At 33.3% G+C, this 24,377-nt stretch overlaps 1 protein-coding gene and 1 long non-coding RNA gene across 2 annotated transcripts in view; both read right to left on the bottom strand.

The window, feature by feature from the left end:
- Window positions 1–24,377, bottom strand: part of LOC140447645 (sulfhydryl oxidase 2-like) — a 126,735-nt gene that overhangs the window by 23,284 nt on the left and 79,074 nt on the right. The window lies entirely within an intron of this gene.
- Window positions 1,606–3,759, bottom strand: LOC140448431 (uncharacterized). Its single transcript, XR_011951711.1, has 3 exons — window positions 3,636–3,759; window positions 3,068–3,367; window positions 1,606–3,014 (listed from the first exon to the last, which is right to left on the bottom strand). It is a non-coding gene; the product is annotated as an uncharacterized lncRNA (long non-coding RNA).

Raw genomic sequence — 24,377 nt, 5'->3', positions numbered from 1 at the left:
AGCATTCTCCGATATAGCCACATCTGAAATGCTTCCAGTTTTCTGCACATATCTTCGTTCAAGGTTCACGATTCAACACCATAAAAAAGGACAGAGAGGACGTAGCATCGCAGCATTCTTACTTTTATATCAAGAAAGAGGTTCTGACTCTTGAAGAAGACCCCCATCCGATTGAAGGTTGTTGGTCCATTCTTCATTTATTATGGTGCCGAGGTAGTTGTAGTGCGTCACTCTTTCTACAGGGGATTGGTTGACGTAGAGTTGACCTTCTGTTATTCTTTTCTTACTAATTATCATAAGCTTTGTCTTCTTAACGTTTATATTGAGTCCATATTGTTGACTGTAATACGTGATTTTGTTCATAAGAACTTGTAGGTCTTCTAAGTTGTCCGCAAATACTATGGTGTCATCTGCATATCTGATGTTGTTTAGCCGGTAACCATTTAGTAGAATACCTTTTGCAGTTTCGTGCAAAGCTTCGATAAATATTCTTTCAGAGTACAGATTGAAGATTAGAGGAGACAAAATACAGCTTTGCCTCACTCCACGCATGATTTTCACATAGTCATTGTGTTCACCTTCAACTCTGAGATTTGCTGTCTGATTCCAGTAGAGACTTCTAATTATTTTCAGATCTTGGTTGTTAATTCCTGTTTCTTTCAGTATTTGCATCATCTTGGCGTGCTGTACTCGATCAAACGCTTTCTCGTAATCAATCAGACATGCGTATACGTCGCAGTTGACGTCTCTGCATCTCTGGAATAAGACTTGTACTGAGAACAAAGCTTCTCTAGTACCAACAGCATTTGTGAACCCGAACTGGTTGGGGGAAATTTGACTTTCACAGAGCTTGTAGATTCTCCTATGAATTATCTTTAGGAACAATTTTAGGAGATGACTCATGAGGCTTATAGTACGAACATAAAGGATTTATATTATTTTATTAACATACGGAGAATACCGTAGATACAATAGAATCCAAACAACTTTGTAAGACTCTGTAAGACGCTGTAAGACTCCTGAAGATATAAATATATATATATATATATATATATATATATATATATATATATATATATAAACATATTAAAACAATTAAAATTATTAAGACCAGTATCTAATATCAAATTAAATATGAGACACCTAGTATAAAATGACTGGATTCAGACGGTAAAAGTGTATCCGTAATAATTGTTTATTTACATTAAGTAAAAAACCTGCTTACATAATAACTAACATTTACTAATTGGTTACGTTGATTTTTCAAGGTACTCCATCTTTCTCAAAATAGCGATGGCAGCAGGGTATTTTTAAAATTGCATATCCAATTAATTATTCGGCGAATCCATCAAAACTCTTGCTAACAATATGTTAAATAATAAAAGTTAGAAAAACACGGTACAATACAAAAGATTTCAATTATATAACTACAGGTGCGGTATTAGTATGAATGTAAAGTCCCACTAGACAAATATTGTTAAAACCAATCATAAAATATAGGGGAGATCCTTGTACTTTGGAACGGTTTTTAAATAAAAGCAGGTTTCAGTAGTTTTTAAATTTTATTTCAAACTGAGATTTTTTTTTGAAATAGAGTATCTTTAAGTAAACAAATAAAAAATTAAATATTAATTCTAATAGCAATTCTATGCTTATGAAAAATTCACCATATCCTAAAGGTCTCAAAGTACACACCGAGGTTGGTACTTTGGAACATAAGTATTTGTACTTTGAAACGCTTATTTATTGGACGTTAAATGCAGATAAATCGATAGAAAATGTCATCTCAGCATTTCTTCTGGCAGTGCCCCCCGCTAATGAAGAGGCTCCTAGTTTCATCATCATATCTTGGTCAGGCAAGTCATAGACAGTGTCATTTTCGAAAAAAAAATTTGGCGGCAAAGTTACTTTTTTTAGGTATCTAACTTTAAACCCATCATCATTCACTCCAACGACATTAGCAACAAAATATCGTTTTGTCTTTTTTGTTGCAATTTGTGCTAAAATAAAATCTCCCACGAAGGGCTTGTTGCCAGAGTCAAGAAAATCTGTATCCTCCTCTCTCTTCTGCATTGGCAAAATCCACGTCATCTAGTGAGTTGTCGCACGTTATTTCGCTTTTATCTTCATCAGAACTATTATAAAGAACCTTTTTGGTTGCTTTTTGTTTTTTTGAAACAAAATTCTTCGTGGTTTTAAGGAGCTCATTTCAATCTCGTTCTTCTCTGGCGTATCTGTAACTATTCTACAGCGCCTTAGTTTCTTACCTCCTTTCTTCGTAAATTTCCTCGCAGCTGTCTTGGGAAACGAGCGAATTTGTTCGGGGCTTTTATGTTGATTGAATTCATTGGATACTAAGGAAGAACTAGGATCATTAAACATACTAGTTGTTCCTGAAGGCATTCCTAGACCCTCTACAGAAATATTCGAGGAACTATTTGTTTCGGAGGTGTTTTGATTATTTCTTGACTCTTCGGCAACTGGTAGTCTATCCGTAACATATAAACTGAGAAATTCGTGCCCTTCGAAAATGTTTCTGTTGTGATTTGTTGTCAGTACTTGAATTTGTATGTTTTATATAGTGGTTTAAATACTCAACAAAAATCGTAGAGTTAGACCATCCACTAGGATTCGGGCTCCCAACAGTACCTATTGGAGACCCTTTCAACATGTATTCCTTAAAAAACACACGCGGAAATACGAATAAAGGAGGTACACAATTACCAATAGCATTGATACAACAAATTAGAGTCACATTTACACCTCTTTCAGCCGATGTGATGCTGCCGACTTGTTTAACTCCTTTCGTTGCAATAACACGAACCGAAGTATGCACCGTGGTTAGTCCGGTTTCGTCTAAATTATAAATTATATCCGGACTAAATGTGTATTTTACCATAAGTACCTCCAGTTTATCAAAAAATAAATTTGTTTTATTAAATGCTGTCGATCTGGCTAGACTTGTTGCTTGTGCTTTACGTAATGATACAGACGGACGTCTTCGCAGATAGAACCTGTAAAAAAAATATTTACCCTTATGACCTAAAAAATGCAAAACTTTTTTCACCTGTACCACTCCTTTCCTGTTTTTTGGTTTGTATTCTAGGAAGAGGGACAATCAATATTATTTACACGTGCGTAATTATATGCTAACTTTCTTAATTCGATAGTTGAGAGGCCGTAATGCATCTTGGCACAAATGGTAACATACTTTAGTAGCTCTTCCTCTTGCTGTTTCGTAAATACTAACTTAACATCTTGTGATGCACTATATACAAAATGTTCTTGTCCAGATTCTCTGTGTTTCTTGAGATGGCTGCATAAGGTTGCTTTAGATACTTTAAAGAAGTGTTTTGATTCTCGGCACCTGTAAGCCAAAAAATAAGCGTTTAAATTTTTATAACCGTCTACAGTCCATACAACTTGTACTTTGGACCACGTCCGTGTACTTTGGAACATGGTCCAAAGTACAATTCAGACGACGTTTCAAAGTACACAATAATCACATGTTTAAAATATTCGCTTTTATTACTCAAAATAAACACAATTCTCTGCAAAAACTAAAAAAATATTTTGCTTAAAACTTCTATATTTGTGTAAACATAGACAAAATATAAGAATATTAATATACTTACAGATATTTTATTCGATGGCAGAGGATACTAAAATACAACAATGGTCACGCCACAAACAAACAAATTTAACTGTCGAGTTTTTAGACCGATCTGCTTCATATTACGTGGTCTGCCCTCTGTGAGCTCATAGGAACGTTATATAACTAGTTGATGCACCACCTGAACAGATAGTATGCTGTAAAAGTCCGAACGTTTCAAAGTACAAGCGGTCTCAAAGTACAAGGATCTCCTCTACAGTGTAAAACAACCAGATGGAATAAATTCATTATTTCAGTAATAGTGAGTACTTAAAAAATTCTGAAGTAGGTTAATCTAAGATTTTTTAAATTACTTATAATTGAGGAAAGATTTCATCCCTAATTTTAATACTTTCACAGTGAGGGTTGCTATCTGTAATTTTTTAAATAGGAAGCTGGAGCTTGTGACACATCAGTAAAAATGCGTCTTTGATCTTTATTTAATTATGTTATTGTTTTCAAATGTAATAAAGAAGTTAACAGCAAACAAAATAGAATCATCTATTTTACGAAATTTGCTACAGTAAATTCTAGATTTTGATTCTAGCATTTGCTACGTAAAGAAGAAAATAAAATCCACTGCAGAAAGAAGAGGGAAAATATGAACAAAGAACTTCAATAATTACAAGAACTAAGTAAGCCAACAGATGCAACAAAATTTGATCAGAAACTGAACAAAAGCAGAAAATAATTCAGGGAGGCGAATGGTGCGTTATGTGGCAGATAGATTTCAATGAAACTGAAAGAAAAATTCTATAGAACTACCATAAGACCAGCTATGATGTAGAATAGTTATATTAAAGGAAGTCTAAGGGTGGCACCAACTCGAAAATGAAAGAACATAAAGAACTCAATACTTGCTGATTTGCAAGTTCCAGGAAGGACTAGAAAAGTACATGTTGGTAAAGGGGTTTGATAGTGGTATGATCCTAGAGAGAAACTTGCGAAGAAATGTAATTAAGGGAGCTATAATTTAATCTATCAACCTCATGTATTCAGATAATGTCTGAGAGGAGCGGTTCGGATGAATTCATTTGAAGTGTATTGAAAAATTTTGACAGAAAAAGTTTTTAAAAATAAAATACCAATATTGTCAGGTTATTACATAAGAAAAAAACTACCTAAACATATTGAGACAAACAATTTTTTATAAAGTATGAAATTAACTAAAGTTTGATATCAATATTACTTCGAATGATGCAATGAGCTGGATGATGAAAATTGAAGCATTGCGGAGTTATGAATAAAGGTCGAATACATTTGGGACAGATTTCTATAAAAAAAAGAGCTAACCCAAAGAACATTTTTAAAGCACGTTTGTGGTGTACATTTGAAATTAATGTCTTATCTTATTTGTAACAATAGTCCCACCCTCGTAAGTAACATAAACTTGGTAATTTAGAATAGCTAATTAGCATTATTTACCTACTGTTAGTAACTAGGTTTCTTACCAATCAAGTATTAAAATTATGTATAAATTAATGTTAACTAGATAAATAAGTGCTTTGTTTATTAAAAGAACCTAAGTATTTTTCTTTCCAAACGATGATTAGCTTACAATTAAGATCTAAGATAAAGTCGGCAAATAGTAGTTATTTTTTAATACATAAGCTACTACGGTAATATTTTAACTGGAATTTTCCTTGTCACAAAAGGACGTATTCATTAAAAATGGGTGATGGGTGTGATTTGGGAAGATCTTCTTCTTCTTTTGTTTCTATGGCTTCCACATCACACGCCAGCTCATTTTGGAAGATAATTTTAAATGGATCATTTGGCAAGTAAAACTTAAATGAATTGACACCGATTAAAATCTTAGACAAGGAAAATAAACGCTCATTTAATAAACCTTCGCAAAGTGGAGCCAGTCTCGATGTGGCCGTAATATTTTGGTGCCTGTACGTTGCCCATTCTACTACCTCTAGTAGTGTTATCAGGTCTACTGATTTTTCAGTAGATCTACTGATTTTAACTTCAATTTACTGATTTACTGAAACACTATATCGATCTACTAAAAAATATGTAATGATAAAATCATGTTCAAAAAGTGATCATTATATCAGTGTCCAATTATAAATTTTGAACAAAATCTATTTATTGATATTATGTATATCCAGTATCCTCAATCTACAGAAAAAATTAAATATGAACTGGACCTGGCAATCTTTCTGATGCCGGTTTAGGCTTCAGTCAATTCCATACGATTACGCGTCCCCTCTCTTTCCTTATCTAAGAATAAAATAATAGCTTTTTCTTCTTTCTGTTAACGTATTGCGATGCAAAAAAGCTTTCAAATTATGTAATTCATGTCATATTTATAACACATCAAAAATGTCTAAGGGACTTCTTCTTTAAGTTCCATCTTCTATCGAAGGTTGGAAATCATCATGGCTATGCGGACTCTGTTGATTGCCGCTCTAAAAAGTTCTGCACTACTGCATTCAAACCATTCCCTTAAGTTCTTAAGCCAGGATATTCTTCGTCTTCCCACATTTCGCTTACCTCGGATTTTGCCTTGCATAAGTTGTAATAATGTGTATTTTTGCCCTCTCATCACATGTTCTAAGTACTCAAGTTTTCGTCTTTTGATAGTTAAAAGTTAAAGCTACTTTTGATAGTGTCTAAGGGACACAAAGTCTTTATCTCATATATACATCAATTTTGGTTAGATTTTAAAAAGTGACATATCGTTATAATGCCTGATTAGTCAGCAATCAAATCAGCTCAATTTTAGTGTAAAGTAAAAGCCATATAAGAAGACCGGTAGGCAATAATCAATGAGCCTCGAACAATTTTTTAAAATTTCAAATTTAATTCCTTCAAATTTTTTAATTTCGTATATTTTATGTTCAATAAGAATGTTGGATTTTGTTCTGTTAAAAGCAAATAAACTGAATATGAGATATATTTATATATAATTTATTACACGCAAAAAAAATTAATTTTAATAATGACATTTTAAATATAGTAACCATTTAGTTTACCATACTGTAACTCTCTATGTAACATAATCTCTCTCCTATGGCACTAGAGCCCACGTCAGGCCCTGGCTTCTCCCAGCATTCCTTGCATACTCTCCTCCAGTTATCCACCCTCATTACCTCTGTAGTACCAGTTCTTACTACTTCTTTCCACCGCTTCCTTGGTTTTTCTACTGTCCCACCATAGTTCCACTAATCGTTCTACTAGGTATTCTGTTATTATCCATTCTTATAAAGTGGTCTGCCCAGTGCAATCTTTGTATTTTTACATAATTTGCTATAAAGAATTCTTTGTAATATTGATATGGGTCGTGCTTGAACCTTATTATTCACATACCATTGTTGTAGACGAGTCTTAATATTCTTCTCAATAACTTTCTTTCAAAAGAAGTAATATGGTTTATTGTTTTTTTTTGTAACATAATCCATGTTTCTGAGCCATATGTTGCTTTTGGTCGTATGATAGTTTTATATATTTTGAACTTTACTTCTCCATGGATTATTTATCATTTTCTTTAAACTCCACTTTTTTAAGAGACTACTTTTCCCTTCTTCGTCCTTAGGTTTGTCGGGGTTCGCCCGTTTGATAAAGCCTCTCTTCTTGGAGGTGAGGATAGGAATTGAGTAGGAGGAGTTATCAGGTAGTAATGATCCCCCTTGATGATTAAAATTACCAAATAAACTAAAAATTAAATACTTAAGCTTAAACATAATTTAATCAGTTTTATTTAATTTAATTATATTTCTGGTGATGTTTGCGTTTGCACATTGGTGTAAAATGCATAATAATATCTATTATTTAGCTTATAACGTCACCCAATCAAAATGCTTGTATTCAATATCTGATACTTCAGTTTCAGAGCCGTCATTAGTTGAATTATGAATTCGAATAATTAGAGGTCCTCAACTTGCCCATTTTTATAGGATTGAACGATATGATATTCCGTGTGTTTAATAAAATTTTGCCATTGATTTGCCTTTTTCTGTTTTAGAGATTATTTTATTAAACTAAACTTAAGAACTCAGAGCATCACCTGTTGTTTTAGATGCATGCTTATCATAGTAATTTTTTTCTATACCCCAAACCAACTGAATTGATTTGTAGTGGCGAAGAACTTTATGGCCATATTTAAAAGCCATTTGGTCGATGGCAAATTTCTTTTGAATTTTATTGGCTTTACACATTTGCAGTGAATTGACTTTTAAAAATATGTCACTGTAATCAATTCTTTTTTTCTGTTAACCACGCCTTTAGTTCTTCTTTTGTACAGCTGCGTGAAGGAAATCTCTTTTCTATTTTTGAATAATGGGATGCATTATCCAGCACTAAAATGAATGGTCCTTCTAATTTTTTTAAACTTGCGTCGGGAATAAAGCCCTTACTATTTCCGGCATAAGTATAAAGAATCGTTTACCATGACAGGAACTACTAGAGGAATAGCATTTTGTGGTGCATTATTGCCAGGATGATTTTGACATATTTCCTTTAGCGAAAATCTAAGTTTCATCTAAAAATACAACTTGTCTTGGATTATTACAGGTTTTATTGTTGATGTATTTTATTTACTTTAAAAAATGCCATCGTTTTGATACAACATTAGAGAGGTCACACAATACTTGTCTATTATTTGTCTTTTTGTATCGTAAACCTAATCGTTTCAGTACTCTCGACAAACTGGTTAAACTAATATCACACAGTTCCTTGCGCCCTTATTTTTTGCAACACAGTAGGTTTTGTTACATATTATTGATTAGCTTTATACATATCATATTAATCGAAGTGTTTGGATGTCGAATGATGTTAATTCTCTGGAATGTCCTCTCTGAGATACCGCAAGCATCATAATGTGCGTTTCTGAACTGTTTTAATAGATGTCAATGGACCTATGCTATTTTTTTCCACATTAAAATAACTTTCCACTTTCAGAACTAAACGCTGCTCTTCTGGAGATATCACTCTACGTTTCGACTGTCTTTTATTTACTTCCAAATTACTTATTTTACTTTATTTAAGCAAGCTATGAATACAACTACTACAACTTCAAAAAGATGAGGGGTTCTATAACAGACAAAGCAATCGAACACAAACAGCCGATATCATACAATAGAACAACAATAAGTTAAACACAGATTGCAAAAACTGTCCTCATGTTACATTTTTGCCAATTGAACATTTCCCTGATGAAAAAATATGCCATAGACAAAAAGTTATTTTTTTGAATTCGAGAATCGCACATACACTTAGTGCAGGAAGAAAACAAACGCATTTAATGTAAATCGAAACCCTTCTGTGAATTTTGTACATGACAATACTCACTGCACACGATACACGATTAAAAATAAAAAGTAAATATTTTAAGAACAATTTCTGAATTGGAAATCGAAAGCTCAACAACAAAATATTTATAACTATAATTGTGGCTTATTCCCAAAAAATATAGCAGTTTTTGCAAAATGCTACAAGAAACATAATTTAAAAACAATGTGCGAGAAATTTAACTATAACAAATGTTGATCAAGTGATCAAATGTTGGAAGTGAGAGTCTTAGCAAAAACTAAAGTTAAAACTACAAACAGGGAATCTGCAGAAAGAAATTGTAAAAGTACTATATAAAAAAGAAGGCTGCACGATAAGATTCTCAACTTGAACTTGAACTTTGAAAATCACTACATAAAATATAATTTCTGTTAATAAAGAGCAATAAATTTACTATACTACTTTTTCTTCTTGGCTTGCTTTACAACTCAGAGTGAGTCTTTGCCGCATCTACTATAGCCGTCCATCTTCTACTATCTCACGCTGCCATTTCCCACTGTTGTACCCCAATTGTAGATAAATCGGCTTCCACATCATTCTTTCATCTATTTCTGTGACAGCCTACTGATCATCTACCGTCTGGTCTCTCAAAAAATACTGTATTTAGCACTATGTCCTCCTCTGATTTTACCACATGGACTGCTTATCTTATCCGGTTAGCTTTTAAATATCTAACGATGTTTTCAGTACCATACAGAGCCACCAATTTAGCATTGCGGCACCTTCTTCACTCTCCTGTCAATCTATCTCTATGATGACCAAATATCATTCTGAGAACCTTCCTTTCAAATACTAGCAGCTTATTTATTTCCCGCATATGTAAAGTCCATGTTTCACTTCCATGTGTAAAATGTTGTTACACATGTACAATCTTAATTCACATTGTCTTTTTAGCAGCTTGTATCTTAATGTCGATGATAGGGAGTATAATGCTCAACTCTCACAACTATCCTTGCTGACACCTCGTTTTTTATGTGATTATTATCTGTGATTACCGCCCCATGATATTTAAACTCTTTTACTACTTTGATGTTGTGGTCATTACTGTATTTTGCCTTCTCTTAATTTATTCGAAGACCAAGACTACCTGTTTCCTCCTCGAGTTGTGAAAACACTTCTCTCACGTCTGTTGTGGAAAGAGCGACTGCATATAGATCATCAGCAAAGGCCAACAATAGCCTTGGTCCTCGATTCGCAAATCCTCCTGTCAGCTCAGACGATATTTTATTTATTGCATATTCTAAGGCCAAATTAAATAGCAGCGGTGATAATGGGTCTCCTTTTCTAAGTCCCGATGTTATACTAAATGTCATCGATGTTCTGTTCTCTATATTTACCTATGCATATGAGTCTGTCACGGTCATTTGATAGCCCTACTAATTTTCTTGGTATTTCTATTTTTAGTATTGCTAGCAATAGTCTGCTTCTTTTTATCGAATCATAAACTTGCTGAAAATCTACAAAATTGTGGTGTACATCTTGGTTGAATTCCCAGTTTTTTTCTAATATTTGTCGATCCGACAAATAAATTTACTATACACTACTTTGAAACCAACAATCAACCTCGGAAACTAACAAGCCTTAGAAGTTCATAACAGGCCTATCTTGCACAGGTGAATTGTGGAAATAATAAAACCAATTCCATTTGAGAAAAGCATAATTGAACATTAGTCGGTCAGATAGCCAAGCGGGCTGGGCGGCCGGTTCTCATTCGCTTCACTGCGAGTGGATGTGAGTTCGATCCCCAGCTCAGTGTACAGAAAACAAAAAGGCTAACGCAGCAATTGAAAATTCTAAATATCTGCGGCTTAGACTATAATATGTCGGTGTCTGATCGGCCTATGGTGGAGCAGTACGGGAAGAGATAAGGGCTTGCGGCTCAGTGATACTCCTCCATAGCTCCCTACCGGAAGGGCGAGGCGCCTAAATACAGGTGTATATATATATATATATATATATATATATATATATATATATATATATATATATATATATAATTGAACATTAATTTAGGAGACAACCGAATTGAAAATAATTTGTTATATAGAAATAATATAGATGATCTCCAGAGAATGTGGTTACAATTCTATGCCTCTTACAGTATCATACGGTAATTTAAATTAAAAAACAAAAATTTAGCTAATCTCAAAAGAGCCGAGCCTAGCCGATCCAAATTAGCAATTGAAAACAAAACAATTGAATAAGTTACCAGAGGTTGGCTATCTGAGAATAAAATGATCGAGAAAGGGCTAAATAGAATACTAAGCAAATTACCAAATAAATATAAAGAAAATAATATCTGGCTGCCTAAATGACTCTATTTGAAGAAATAAATATTTATTAATAGAAGTAAACAACTATACCTATATAAAACGGCCGATAATGTCCTACATTGCTAGGACCAGACGGGACGTAAACGTTACACACAAGTTATTAGAAACAGCTGAAATGAGAGTAATCAACAATAAACAAAATATTAAGGGAGCGAGCACGGAATGAAGATTTAAAACACATGTTCAAAACCGACGAAATTAATAAATGGGTCAGGGATAGAAAGTGGAATCAATGTATAAATCGTGTGACAGCAGAGTAGTAAAAATAACAAGAGACGAATTGCTGGTCAGAAAGTCTATTAAACCCAGGAAGAATCCGAATGATGAACAAACAAATATACGTTGGTTTTGACATCAAGGACCATCTTCTAACGATAAACAACCATAGAATAACACCAACCACTAGTGCTTGTTTACGTATGTACTGCCGGGATAGTCAAGTCTGTAACCTATGGTCGTATTTACACTTTATACACTCGTCTAATTTGCTTAAAAACATTCAGAGATAAGTATCCCCGAAAAAATAAGAGGGGTAAGAGACGGGGGTAAAAGAATAAATATCAACAGAAAAAGGTTTAACATTCTTCAATTTGCCGACGATATTATCCATATTATCGACAACCAAAGAACTCATATTACCAAAAGTAAAACAAATTTTCTAACATGACCCTTAGAGAAAAATTAGTTTGTAGTTGAGTTGCATACGACAAACTAAAGGACATATTAATAGTGAAATCCCTGAGCACTTTAATAGGAATGTATCCAATCAATACATGCTTTTAAATTGTTAAACACATGTGTTCATTAACCAAAGTACCAAAGAGTATGAATTGATTAAAAGGCTATTATAATAGAAAGCCCGCAAAAATAGCAGAAGCTTAGGTAGAACACCAATCAGGTACAACGTGCACAAAATAGAAATTTCTAAACGCCTATGGGGCTTATGTTCGGCATTGATTGCAAGAGGCTGAACGATGATAATGATAGGATAGTATCATAAGTTTTTTCCTGGTTTTACAGGATAATAAATTAACAAAATAACTAAAGAGTAAAAAATTTCTGTCGAGTCGTTTTTGTTATATATTAAAATGATGCATACGTTAAAATTAGTTGATAAATAATAATCTTTTTGGAACAAGATAAGTGCACATCTGAGAATAAACTACGAGGAATTTTTTTAGGAATAATTAAACATAAACAACACTTCTTAATAATATGACTTATAAAAAGTTTCAGAGAAGTGATAAAGACGGTAACGACCACTTAGTGTTAAATAATCTTAACATGAAAACAAGGTTAAAAAGTACATCTCTCAAGGAAGGAATTTTATCAAAATATGGCTAGCTACTTCCACAACCTTTAGCAAAAAAAAATACATTTATTTAAGATTGATTTTTATTAATTATATTTTAAAAACTTAAGTAGTTGTATTTTACTTTTCTCTTTTTAACGTTACGCTTTTTAAAAATTATGTTTTATTTAATCTAATTAAGTGTATCGAAAATTTTAAGTACTATATTTTTTTGAAAATAAGTCAATTATAATAACAAAAATAGCTGAGCTTGGCGCATAGCTATTTATTTGGTATTGTTAAGTGGACTAAAAAGGACATAAAAAATCTTCAGCGAAAAGTACAAATACTTCTCACAAAGGCACACAAAAAACATCCTCCTCGCAGTGGACTAGATAGATAGATAGATATATCCTTTGAGGTGGCTTTTGCTCTATTCCACTGCAACTTTTTCAGATCTAGTGTGGTCCTCTAATCCTAGATTACATTCTCTACCCAATTTCTTGTAGCAGTTCTTGTTACTGACTTTACAAGGCCGCTGAAGGGTTCCGGCACAATAAATGTCATTAATGAGCCTCGTTTGGCCATGTCATCTGCTTTTTCATTACTCTTATAACCCTCGTGCCCTGGTAACCAGGCTACCATAACCTTGCTACGGTCTCCTAGTTTATTTTGGGCACCCACACAATCCCATACTAACTTAGAATAGACCTCTACAGAATTTAGTGGCTTATGCTGCTGCCTGACTATCTGTGAAAATGGCAATTTCTTCCACGCAGTAATGGATTGCGGTTATTTTCTCCACTTAATTGTGAATTTCTTGTTAAAGCTATATTTCGTAGCCATTGTATCGATGGGTTGCCCCATTACAATATTTGCTTATAGCTCCTTGATTAGTTTTCTATTGTCAGCACTGTGCGCCTGATTTATGTGTTGCTGACTATTTATTAATCCGTACATTACTGATCTGACTTCGCCTTGTATAAAGATGTAAAGTAGTGGAAGAGTCAGAGGGACTTCCAACGTCACTGTGGGAGTTGTTTTTATGACCCCCGTAATACTCAGGCATGCTAGCCTTTGTGCCTTTGTCCTCTTGGCCTGTGCCTCTTTGTAGTTGGTAGAGTTCGTCGTTGTACCTGGATCTCCATACTCTGTTTTTGTTAATAGGTCCAAATATCTTCCTTAGCCCATAGGTTACATTTGTGTAATAACCCTTGTGTATAACCATAGGGTCAGTTTTAGGTTGAGCTTATGATCAAAATATACCCCTAGGTATTTTGTTTCTTTAACAAATAGAATCTCTGTTTCTCCCAGCACTAGCGAGTGGTTATAGATCTTGTAATATAGTCTTTTTTGTGCAGTTGATGATTTGTGTATTGACTGTCAGAATGTTTAGGGCTACTTATATTCTCTAAGATACAACCTGGGCATATTTGCCCTGTTGACCATTGTAATATCGTCAGCATATCCTATACAGTTAAAGTCTTTCGTGGAGATATTTTTAAGAAGATCATCTACCAAGGTTGCCAAAAGTAGAAATGACAGAACTCCTCCTTGTAAACAGCCCCCACCGGCTCTTGCTTTTATGGTTGTTTTACCCAGAGTGGATATTACTATCCTATTCTCTAGGGATGCCTTCATTCATCCGCATATTACCGCAGGTGTGCCTCGTCTACACATTGCTTTAACCAAAGAGTTAGTGGTGCATTATTAAATGCCCCTTCAATATCTAAAAAAGTAGCCATTGCTATATCTTTGTCCTCTATTGACTTCTAGATAAGCCGATTCAGATCAACCAACTGTGAGTCCGTAGATTTACCAGGTTGGTACGCATATTGACGATTGCTTAGAGGATTATCTTTTAGCACTTCGTCTCTTATATACTTATTTAGAAGTCTTGCCAATGAAGAAAGGACGAAAAGTCCTCGCAGTGGAGTACAAAAACGTCATTACCACGGTATATGGGAAAAAGAGGACTTATGCATTATATGTGAGCAATTAAAAAAGAGATTGCTAATTTTAGAACTTGTTTTCAGGAGGAGGCTAAGATATTCGCTTAAACTGGGGGAACAGAAATATGCAAAAATCATTTTTTTAATGAAGAAAAAAACCAAAAGTTCCCTAGTCGCCATTCTGGATCAGATTATCTCAATTAAAAATTACCTAAAATATTTTGCCAAAGATCCCTGGAGACTCCAGGAATTTGCTATAACTGAATATAAAAACGGCATGACTATTAGGAAAGGTCCTACATCAAGGGATAGCTAACAAACTGGGACTTCTCCAATTCAAACGCCTCCCTTGTTATCATTATGTCATGACACTTTACTTGGACTGTACTATGCCCACAGAATAACCAGTGACATATACTAGATCAGATTGCATTCTAGTTAATAAACTAACATAGACATTCAAAATTAATTGATGGGGCGATATCTAACAACAATAATCTGCGTGTTGAATAAACTAAATAAATACTTATATGAAACTTAAAATAGTAACAGAAGTATAAAATATATTATATGGGAATAATGATAAATTTCAGGGCAAATACTAGGAGACAGGGAAACAACAGGGATTAACAGAATGTAATGCAATGCCTGTCATGCTGTCATAAATACTGGCTAAAGATGAATTTGAAGAAAACTAAATGCATGATTATGACTAAACAATCAGATGCAAACATCCAATTGATACACATACTGTAATATAACATACTGTAATTGAGAGTGTGGATATCTATAAATACTTAGGACCGTGGATAACGTCAAATCTAGATCAAATCAAAGAAATTAGTGCTACCTGTAGGCAACAACCTACAGTTACTACCTGTAGGCAGCAACCTGCAGTTGCTACCTTTAGATCCTTATATAGACTACCTCTCAGAGAGAACAACCCCAGTTTGTTATAACAACTTAAACATCCTATAACATTATCAGCACCAATGTAACATAAAACTCATTTAACAACATTTAAAGGGTTTTTACCCGTATATTTAGTGGTTTTAGACATGGATGTCTAGTAAAAGCACTGATGATGGACTTGTTAGTCCGAAAATGTTCTGCGATGTAGCCCGAAAGGGTCTTTTATATAAATATACCTTTTATAAAGGATTTTTTTAATAACATGGTTGTGAGTTATGGTATAAACTAGTCAACAGGTATAGGTGGAGAAATTGGTAACTGGTATGCTACCTTTTTGTGCTAGGATGAAGAAATTTACCTGAAGGATACGTAGAAGTAGGAGAAACTATTTGGAACAGATTATCACATTAAAAATCCGTAAGGATATTCTAAGAACAATGACTATGCAAAGTAAAATCACATATTTAGCCCCTAGTCCTCGGCAGACATTGGACGGTCAGTGGGTGCTAAGAATCTACATGAAGAAAGCTAGGGCCCAGGTGCCTAATAAAGTGAGAAGGAGATAAAGAGTAAGAAAGGATAGACAAGAAGAACAAACCACGAAGTATATCAGCAGTATAAAACGCCTAAAATTACGACATATGTCAAGGAATAACGAATAAGGTGGTTGGGACATACCCGAGAATGCGGGCGTGAAGAATGCCAAATATGATCTTACGTAATAAGGAAATAGAATAAAGTGAATCAAATGTAATTTTTTTAGAGGTCTACAAGGCCTGTTGCGCACTGTAAATAAATAGACTTTCACACGTCTTTCGTATCGACTGAATTTTTTTTATTTTATACGGTTATATTTTAGGTTTAAGGCCAGGCAGAATATTTTATAAAGAATAACTTTTTTCAAATAGATAAAAAAAAATTTTATTTGTCCAAAAAATTTTTGTTGAAATTCCTGACATCTGACTGTAGACTAAAAGTTAAAGGTACCGCAACAGACAGTTGTAACAGCAAAAGATAATACTGAACATAGAAAAAATTAGCCGTTTGAGTTATACAATTTACACGTAAGCAATATAAATACAAACCAGAAGAAGAATACAATAAAAGGATATTAGGAAACGAATGTAAGGCATTGCACAAAAATAGATTATAAGACACTACCATTAAAAAAAAATCATCAGTTTCCAAATACTAAACTAATATATTACAAGAGATAAAAAATAATACAAAAACATGCCTTTTAAAAATATTTAATATAAAAATTTAGATAGTGAAAAACGCTCAACTTCCATTTGACTAAAAGTTTAGAAAATAACTGAGTATATTATAATGTAGTGTGTAAGTTAATAAATAATACAATACTTTAACAAGACAATCACTTACTATGGAGGACTAATAAACTAGTCTTTTAAAATATATAAAATGAAGCTTGACAATACCAAAAAGTTTAATTTTATTCAATTTCTAGAAAAACACAGCTCCAATTAAAAAATGTAAGAAAATCTCTATAAACATCGCGAATTTAAAACGTAGTGTCTGTATAACTTCCTCCTTGTTGCAAATTTATGCAGTAAATAAGTAGTTAAGATAATTGTATCTGTATATTTTGATGTAAATAGTAAGTTTCTAAGAAATCAAGGAAAAAGAGTCAACGCATCTTTGAGTTCATATAATTTTTAATTACATACAGCGAAAATTTCCAACTAGGTTCTGTTCTTAATGATGCAAAAAAACGTCCAGTCTCGTCAATGTTTATTATTTTGTTTTTAAAAAATCTAAAAAACATTTACATGATTTGTACATACATTGTAAAATCATTCTCAAATCTGAACCCAAAAGCGGAGGTGACCTTCATCTTTAAAATCTTTATTCAATCATTCTTAATCATCTTAATGTATTATTGTAACTTGGACGGATATAATATCAATTTAGCTATACCTCCCAAAATTATGGCACTAAGGTATAGGAAATATTACATGAAAAATATTCAGTAGTTTTAAGAATGTCAAAAAGAAAAAAAATACAGCGTGATCCATTGAAAATAACTTACAATATAAATAATGCCATAAGATCTGTCATATTACTATATATTATCACCGTCATTGATCAAAATTTAAATAAATCGTACATACAAGCCGTTTTCGAGAATTGGTGCGTTCCTTATTTAAAACAATATTTTTTAAATATCTATTTGAGTGTGTTGGTATTCTGTGTACTTTTGTTTCATACCCGTTAAAATTAAAATATTCAGAAATGGTAATGAGTTGTTCTTCTCCGTGGTAAATTTTAAAATTTTCATGTAACTTGAAAAGTTGCTAATGTTAAAATTTGTAAGTAACAAAACAATCGATCATTCAAGCCCTGAATAAACTGTATAGAAACTCGACATCTAAAATTAAAATTTTAAATAGAATATCAAAAGGTTTCCTAGTCACTTAACCGCAAAGCTTCTTGTGATTGGTCCTATCCGTGTGTAAGTAGGCAGGGTCCTACTAATCGGTCTTGTGGTCTGATGTATTTTCGACTTTTTCTTTAATACCGTTTTCCATGTGGTTGGAAGCCTTTGAGCATCATATCTTTGGTTTAGACTGTTGGGATTTTTTTCTATTTCTATTGATTCTCTGATTTCGCGTTTTCTTTTAATTTCAATGTTAGCTAGCATCGTAGTTTGGTTCAGGTTTATTGTATGTCCTGTGTTTGAGACATGTTGGGCAAGGGACGACGTTTGTTATCTCCTTTCAATGGCAATTCGATGTTTTTCTCGTCTAACATTAATTTTTCGGTTGGTCTGTCCGATGTATAATTTGTCACAGTCCCCACATGGAATCTAGTATACTCCTTGATTTTCTAACGATATTTTTGTTTTGGCGGATGGTAAAATGGTTGAGATTTTTCTGTCGGTATTAAATATCGTTTCTATTTTGTGTTTTCTTAGCACACTCCCTATTTCCTCTTTTGTGCCCTTTATATATAGTAGAATGGCTTTTGTAATCGGTTTTTTCTCTTCTTTTTATTGACTCTAACTCAAACTTCGTTTTATTATATATATAATATATATATATATATATATATATATATATATATATATATATATATATATATGTGTATATATATGTATATATATATATATATATGTATATATATATATATATATATATATATATATATATATATATTTAGTCTACTTTTTAGTCTACTTCTTATGGCACTGGCTATAGAAAATGTCACACTGAGAGTGCAGTACGGGTAAGATACCGCAATGCTTTTCTTATGGAGAATAAACGCGCAGGGTTGTCGGTTTTCTTTAGCTGTTGATTGCTAATTGTCTCACAGGACCGGCTTGGATAAAATGCATCTGCCGGCAGTACGAGTAAAATATTTTATATCATGTATACGTATACAGTAGAATAAAAAGGCATTGATGCGTTATTGACAACGAAAACTATGAATTTTGCATATAAAACGTCAACATGAGATATACAATTGAATCATATTCATAAGAGTAACATTTGAACACCTCTTTACAAGAACAACATACAGTAACTGTAGTTTTAATGTTTTACATAAAATAGAAAAAACCTACATAATTTCTAGGAAAGAATTTGGAAACTTGGAAATGATATTATTTATAGATATTATATATAATATTCAAATTTCCAATTCTTTCATAGAAATTAGATTTTTTCTATTGTATGTAAAATATTAAAAATACAGTTATGTTGTTTCTATAAACAGGTCTTCATTTCTTTTGTAAAACTTCTGCTACAAATTACCATCATTAACATAATCACCTAAATATGGCCATAAACTTGTTTGTCATAATTAGTATTTGATAAACTCCAAGCTTTCCCTATTTCACCCCCTACCCATCCTTAGGGTGAAAGAGCTTTTGGAAAACGAAACTACACTTCAAAATTTAGTCCGAGTTTCAACAGAGAGCATGGAGTCCCATAAGTTTAAATCCGGTGAATTATTCAACGGTTGCGCTAAACTCGTAGTGTTAAATGTGTTGTGTTTTTTACAAAATACGGAACAACTTAATGTAAGTGCTGTTGTAAGACGTACTTCGTTGATGACTGGTGTTAGCGAAAGAAGCATTTACAATTTCAAAAAAGAAAAAGAACAGAGTAGAACGTTGAAATCGCCAAAAAAACGTAAAAAACGAGTGTGTCAATCAAATTCTAGAATATTCACATATGACGAGGGTGTAAGAAGTATTCTACGGAGAATTGTTCATTGTGAATTTTTCATGAAAAATTTGCCGCCATTCTTAAAGCATATACATAACTTCATACAAGGTAATGAGAATATACAGCCGTTGTCTCTTTCTACTTTATACAGACTTCTGAAAGATATTGGATTTGTTTATAAGAAACGTGGCCGAAGAAGCATCATGGTGGAGCGAGAGGATATTATTCATTGGCGCCATAATTCTTTGAGAACTATACGACGTTTGCGAAAAGACCATTGCAATATCATATATTTGGACGAATCGTGGGTTAATGTTGGGCAATCTATAAATTACGAATGCGTAATTTATACACAGCGTGTTTTTCTGGCAAAGAAAAATGATGGCGACTATCACGATGAAATGGATGCCGCATATTTTGAGTCGTGGTTCAAGGAGACATTAATATCAAATTTACCAAATAATGGTCGCAGGAATGTCATTGTAATAGACAATGCATCGTACCACTCCCGTAAAGAGAGATTCCCTAACAATTCCTGGAATAAAGCTGCAATCAAGGAATGGCTAGTGGAAAAAGACATTTTTTTCGAGGAGTGTTATTTGAAATCCGAGCTATTAGAAGCAGCGCGTGCTTTTAAAGATCAATACGATAAGTATCATCTTGATGAGTATGCTTCACAACATAATGTTTATATTTTAAGGCTTCCTTCATATCACTGCGAATTGAATCCTATAGAAATGGTGTGAAACCAAGTTAAGCGATATGTAGGTACCCATAATACCACTTTTAAAAACGACGAGGTACGCCAGTTGATCGACGACGGTTTCGCACGCGTCAAAGAGCAAAATTGGCGCAATTATGTCACTCATGTTGTTGCCGTACTGCACTCTCGGTGTGACATTTTCTATAGTACCTTATATGTTGCATCCAAAAGAGTGATACCCCTGTAGTTTTTACACACTGCTTTACCTCTTTAACCTCGTATGAATGGGGCATACTATTGTCTCTCTCCATGGCATGTCCTCTCGGTCCCAGATTTTCGTCTTTCGATTTTCGGCAAAAAAATATAAGAATCGAAAATAAAAAACGAATTTACAACACAATATTAAAACCAGTATTAGCCTGTGGGGCTGAAGTCTGGCAATTAACCAAAGAGTACAACGCTAAATTATTTTCCACTGAGATGGATTTTTCAAGGAGGTCAGCAAGATAGGACTAGATAGAATCTAGGCTAGAAAACATAAGAAACGACGACATTAGGTAACAAATGAAAATAGAAAGAATAAATCATAGATGACATCGAAATACAACAGCTGGTATGGTACGGGCTTGTAAGACAAATGAAGGAAAAAAGAATCGCCAAAAAGTGTTAAAATGGACCCCCACAAAAAACGAAAACGAGGAAGATCAGCAACCACACGGATGAAGGGCATCTCCAAGGCGATGTTGGAAAGAAATTTAAGAGATGAATACTGCCACAATAGAAAGGAGTGGCGATTGGGAACGGAAGGGCGTATAATGCTATAAAACCGGTTGAATGTATGTAATGAATACAAAACAAAATGATTTATTTAATTTTTACTTTGGGAAAGATTTCCGAGGTGAAAATAAAACGTTTAACATAAAATATTTTTAATGATACTTAAAAGATATTAGTGTATATATAAAATTGTTAGAAAAAATCTGTCATCTGATATGAGAAGTATCTAATACAGGATATAAATTGTTGTATGATCACTACTTTTACATCTAAACGTTTCCAAAACTAAAACTTTAGTATTTTCAAAGACACCAATAAACGTACAGGTGTATGCCAAGGGTCAAATAATAGAACAGGTAAATTCCATAAAATATTTGGGAACAAATATCAATAATCAGTGGAATCCAAAAAAAGAAATCCTATCAAGAATCGAACAAGCAAGAAAAACATTCATGAGCATAAAAACATTTTTTACAAGATCAGACCTTAATATACAGCTTAGAATCCGAATGATCAGATGTTACGTTTTTTCTGTCTTACTGTATGGCTGTGAAAGTTGGACAATGGACTCTGAAATAGAAAAAAGAATAGATGCCTTTGATATGTATATATACAGATGAATGTTGAGGATTCCATGGGTACAAAGAGGTACTAATGTTGAAGTACTTCGTCGCATGTGTAAACAAAAAGAATTACTAAGAATAATCAAAGAGAGGAAAATGCAATACTTGGGTCATGTGTTGAGAGGCGAAAGATATGAATTACTTCAAGTTATACTGGAAGGAAAAGTACAGGGCAAAAGATCAGTAGAAAGACGCCAGAACTCGTGGCTGAAAGACCTGAGGAGATGGTTCGACCGCTCATCCGCAGAGATCTTTCGCGCAGCAGTTTCCAAAACTACAATTGCCATTTGGATCGCCAACCTTCGAAAGGAGACGGCGCAATGAGAAGAATGATCACTACCTTGCACAATTTGTTGATCCTTATTCGAACACTTTTCAAACAAATCGGACATAAGTAGTTTTTAGACTACCATATGGTGGAAGATGTAAACAGACCATTATGGAATTTAAATTTCAACCTACATAACAACGAGTTTATTACAGCTGTCGCCATTTCTGGCATCCCAGCTTCCAATGCTTGCGATCTTTCCAGCCGTCTGCTTGTAGACCTCTATCATAGATCATGCTATTTCAGCGTTTTGCATTCTATAGTTTGTAGGATGTCGATGTCTATGCCCATACGCTATCTGATTTCAGTATTCTTTACTCTACCTTTTTAGTTACTTGGCAGTTTTGGTAACATTTGCGTCAACAATTCATTTCTGTTGCTTTTATTTTGGATACGTATTTTTTATTTATTATCCAAAGCTCTAAAGCATATGTAGATACTTTCTATGATACTTTTGATATATTATTCAGTTGACGTATTGCTGTATTACGTTGTCTATTCTAGTTGCTATTTTCTTCTTTTACGACGATTACTTGTAATGCTTACACCGAGATATTTGTAACTATTAGTATTTTTGATTTGAGTGGCTTCTAGTTCTATGCACCTTACTTAACATTCTATCACTAAATAATCTGTTTTTAATTGATTAATTGATAAACCCCACTTAGTATATTCTTTATCTATTTGTCTTAGAATTGTAGTGGATATTATCTCGATCTTATGCAAACACTGCTTGGTAATTTGCAAAATTCAACCCATTTTGGTTCCCAAACATTTAAAACTTCCTTCACATTAATCTTAAAAAGCGTAGGTCAATGTAGCAGCCTTGGCGAAGTCCTGAGGTCACCTTTATCTTTTTTGTCACTTTTGTCCGATCTTTATTGGCCCGCCAAGCCTTTCTAAAATTGGATTTATTTTATCAGCTGTTTGCCATCAATACATTTTTGTAAAATATAAATACAACCCAATATAAAATAAAAACACATAAGTACACCAATATTATATATTAATATAATATAATAATATAATATATTAAAAATTAATAAATTAATGTAGTTGTTTGTTTTATTTTTTGTCTATGTAATTTTTTATCATTTATATTTTTATGACATCTGGGCAGTCCAGAAATTTAATCTTGGCTGATTATAATAGACACACTTTTTGGACGGCCAGTGAAAGGGAAATATAGGTATCAGAGCTCACAACTTCGAAGAAAAGTGGGAATTTGATTATTTTTTCACTTCCGTCAAAAGATAAGCTATATGCTTAATATGCTAGGCTAGACAATGTGTCGACATTAAAAGAACATAACTTAAAAAGACATAAATTACTATATAAAACATGAACAACAATATAAAAATTTAACAGGACAACTCCGGACAGATAAGTTTAATCAGATGGAGCAAAACGTATTTTATCAAATACAGCAGTAAACTCCAGTTTTGTTGTCAGTCAAATACTGGCAAAAAAAATGAAAGCCTTCACTGACGGAGAGATGATAAAAGAATGTCTGACTACTGTTGCAGAAATAGCATTTCCTGATAAAATAAATATTATTTCAAGATTCAAGATTCACCATTGCAATGAGAATTGAAGACTTATAAGAAAACATAGCAACAACGCTTCGTGAATGTATTGCAAAATTCCAATACTGTTCTTTGGTTCTTGTGATTTTAGCAATACAGCACAACTGGCTATATTTTTACGTAGTATTGACACCAAATTTATTATTACAGAAGGATTGTATTCACTGATTCCAATGCAAGGGACTACAACCGGCAAGGACCTGTAGATCAACTAAAGTCTGCGTTGGAAAATTTTTCAATTTTCTTAGAAAAGATTATTGGTATATCGACAGATGGATCAAGAGCATTGTCAAGCATGGAGGTAGGAGTATCGAGAAGGTTATTTCAAGACATTACAAAAGTCACAGGAAAGGAAATATTCGTTAACCATTGCATAATTCACCAGGAAAATTTGTGTGCGAAAACATTGTGTTTGCCAAAGGTCACAGTACCAATAATTAAACTAATCAATTTTATTGCGTGGTAAATCACCGTGAATTTAAAGAATTCCTGAAATAATTAGAAACCGAATATGACGAAGTGGTTCAGTAAAGGCAACTTAAAAAGCCAAATACTTGTTCTCGTCTCGGATATGATAGTATGTGCCTTTCTTCATTTTAGTAATAAAGAATGGATCTGCGATTTTGGATTTCTTGTCGATATGACTCAACATTCCAATGATCTTAATGTTGAACTCCAAGGCAAAGGCCTGTTTATTCACAATTTGTCTGATAAAATTCAATGCTTTTTTGC

Source organism: Diabrotica undecimpunctata, chromosome 8, assembly GCF_040954645.1.
Source record: "Diabrotica undecimpunctata isolate CICGRU chromosome 8, icDiaUnde3, whole genome shotgun sequence".
Classification (NCBI taxonomy): Eukaryota; Metazoa; Arthropoda; class Insecta; order Coleoptera; family Chrysomelidae; genus Diabrotica; species Diabrotica undecimpunctata.
This window is presented reverse-complemented; position numbering and strand designations above follow the sequence as displayed.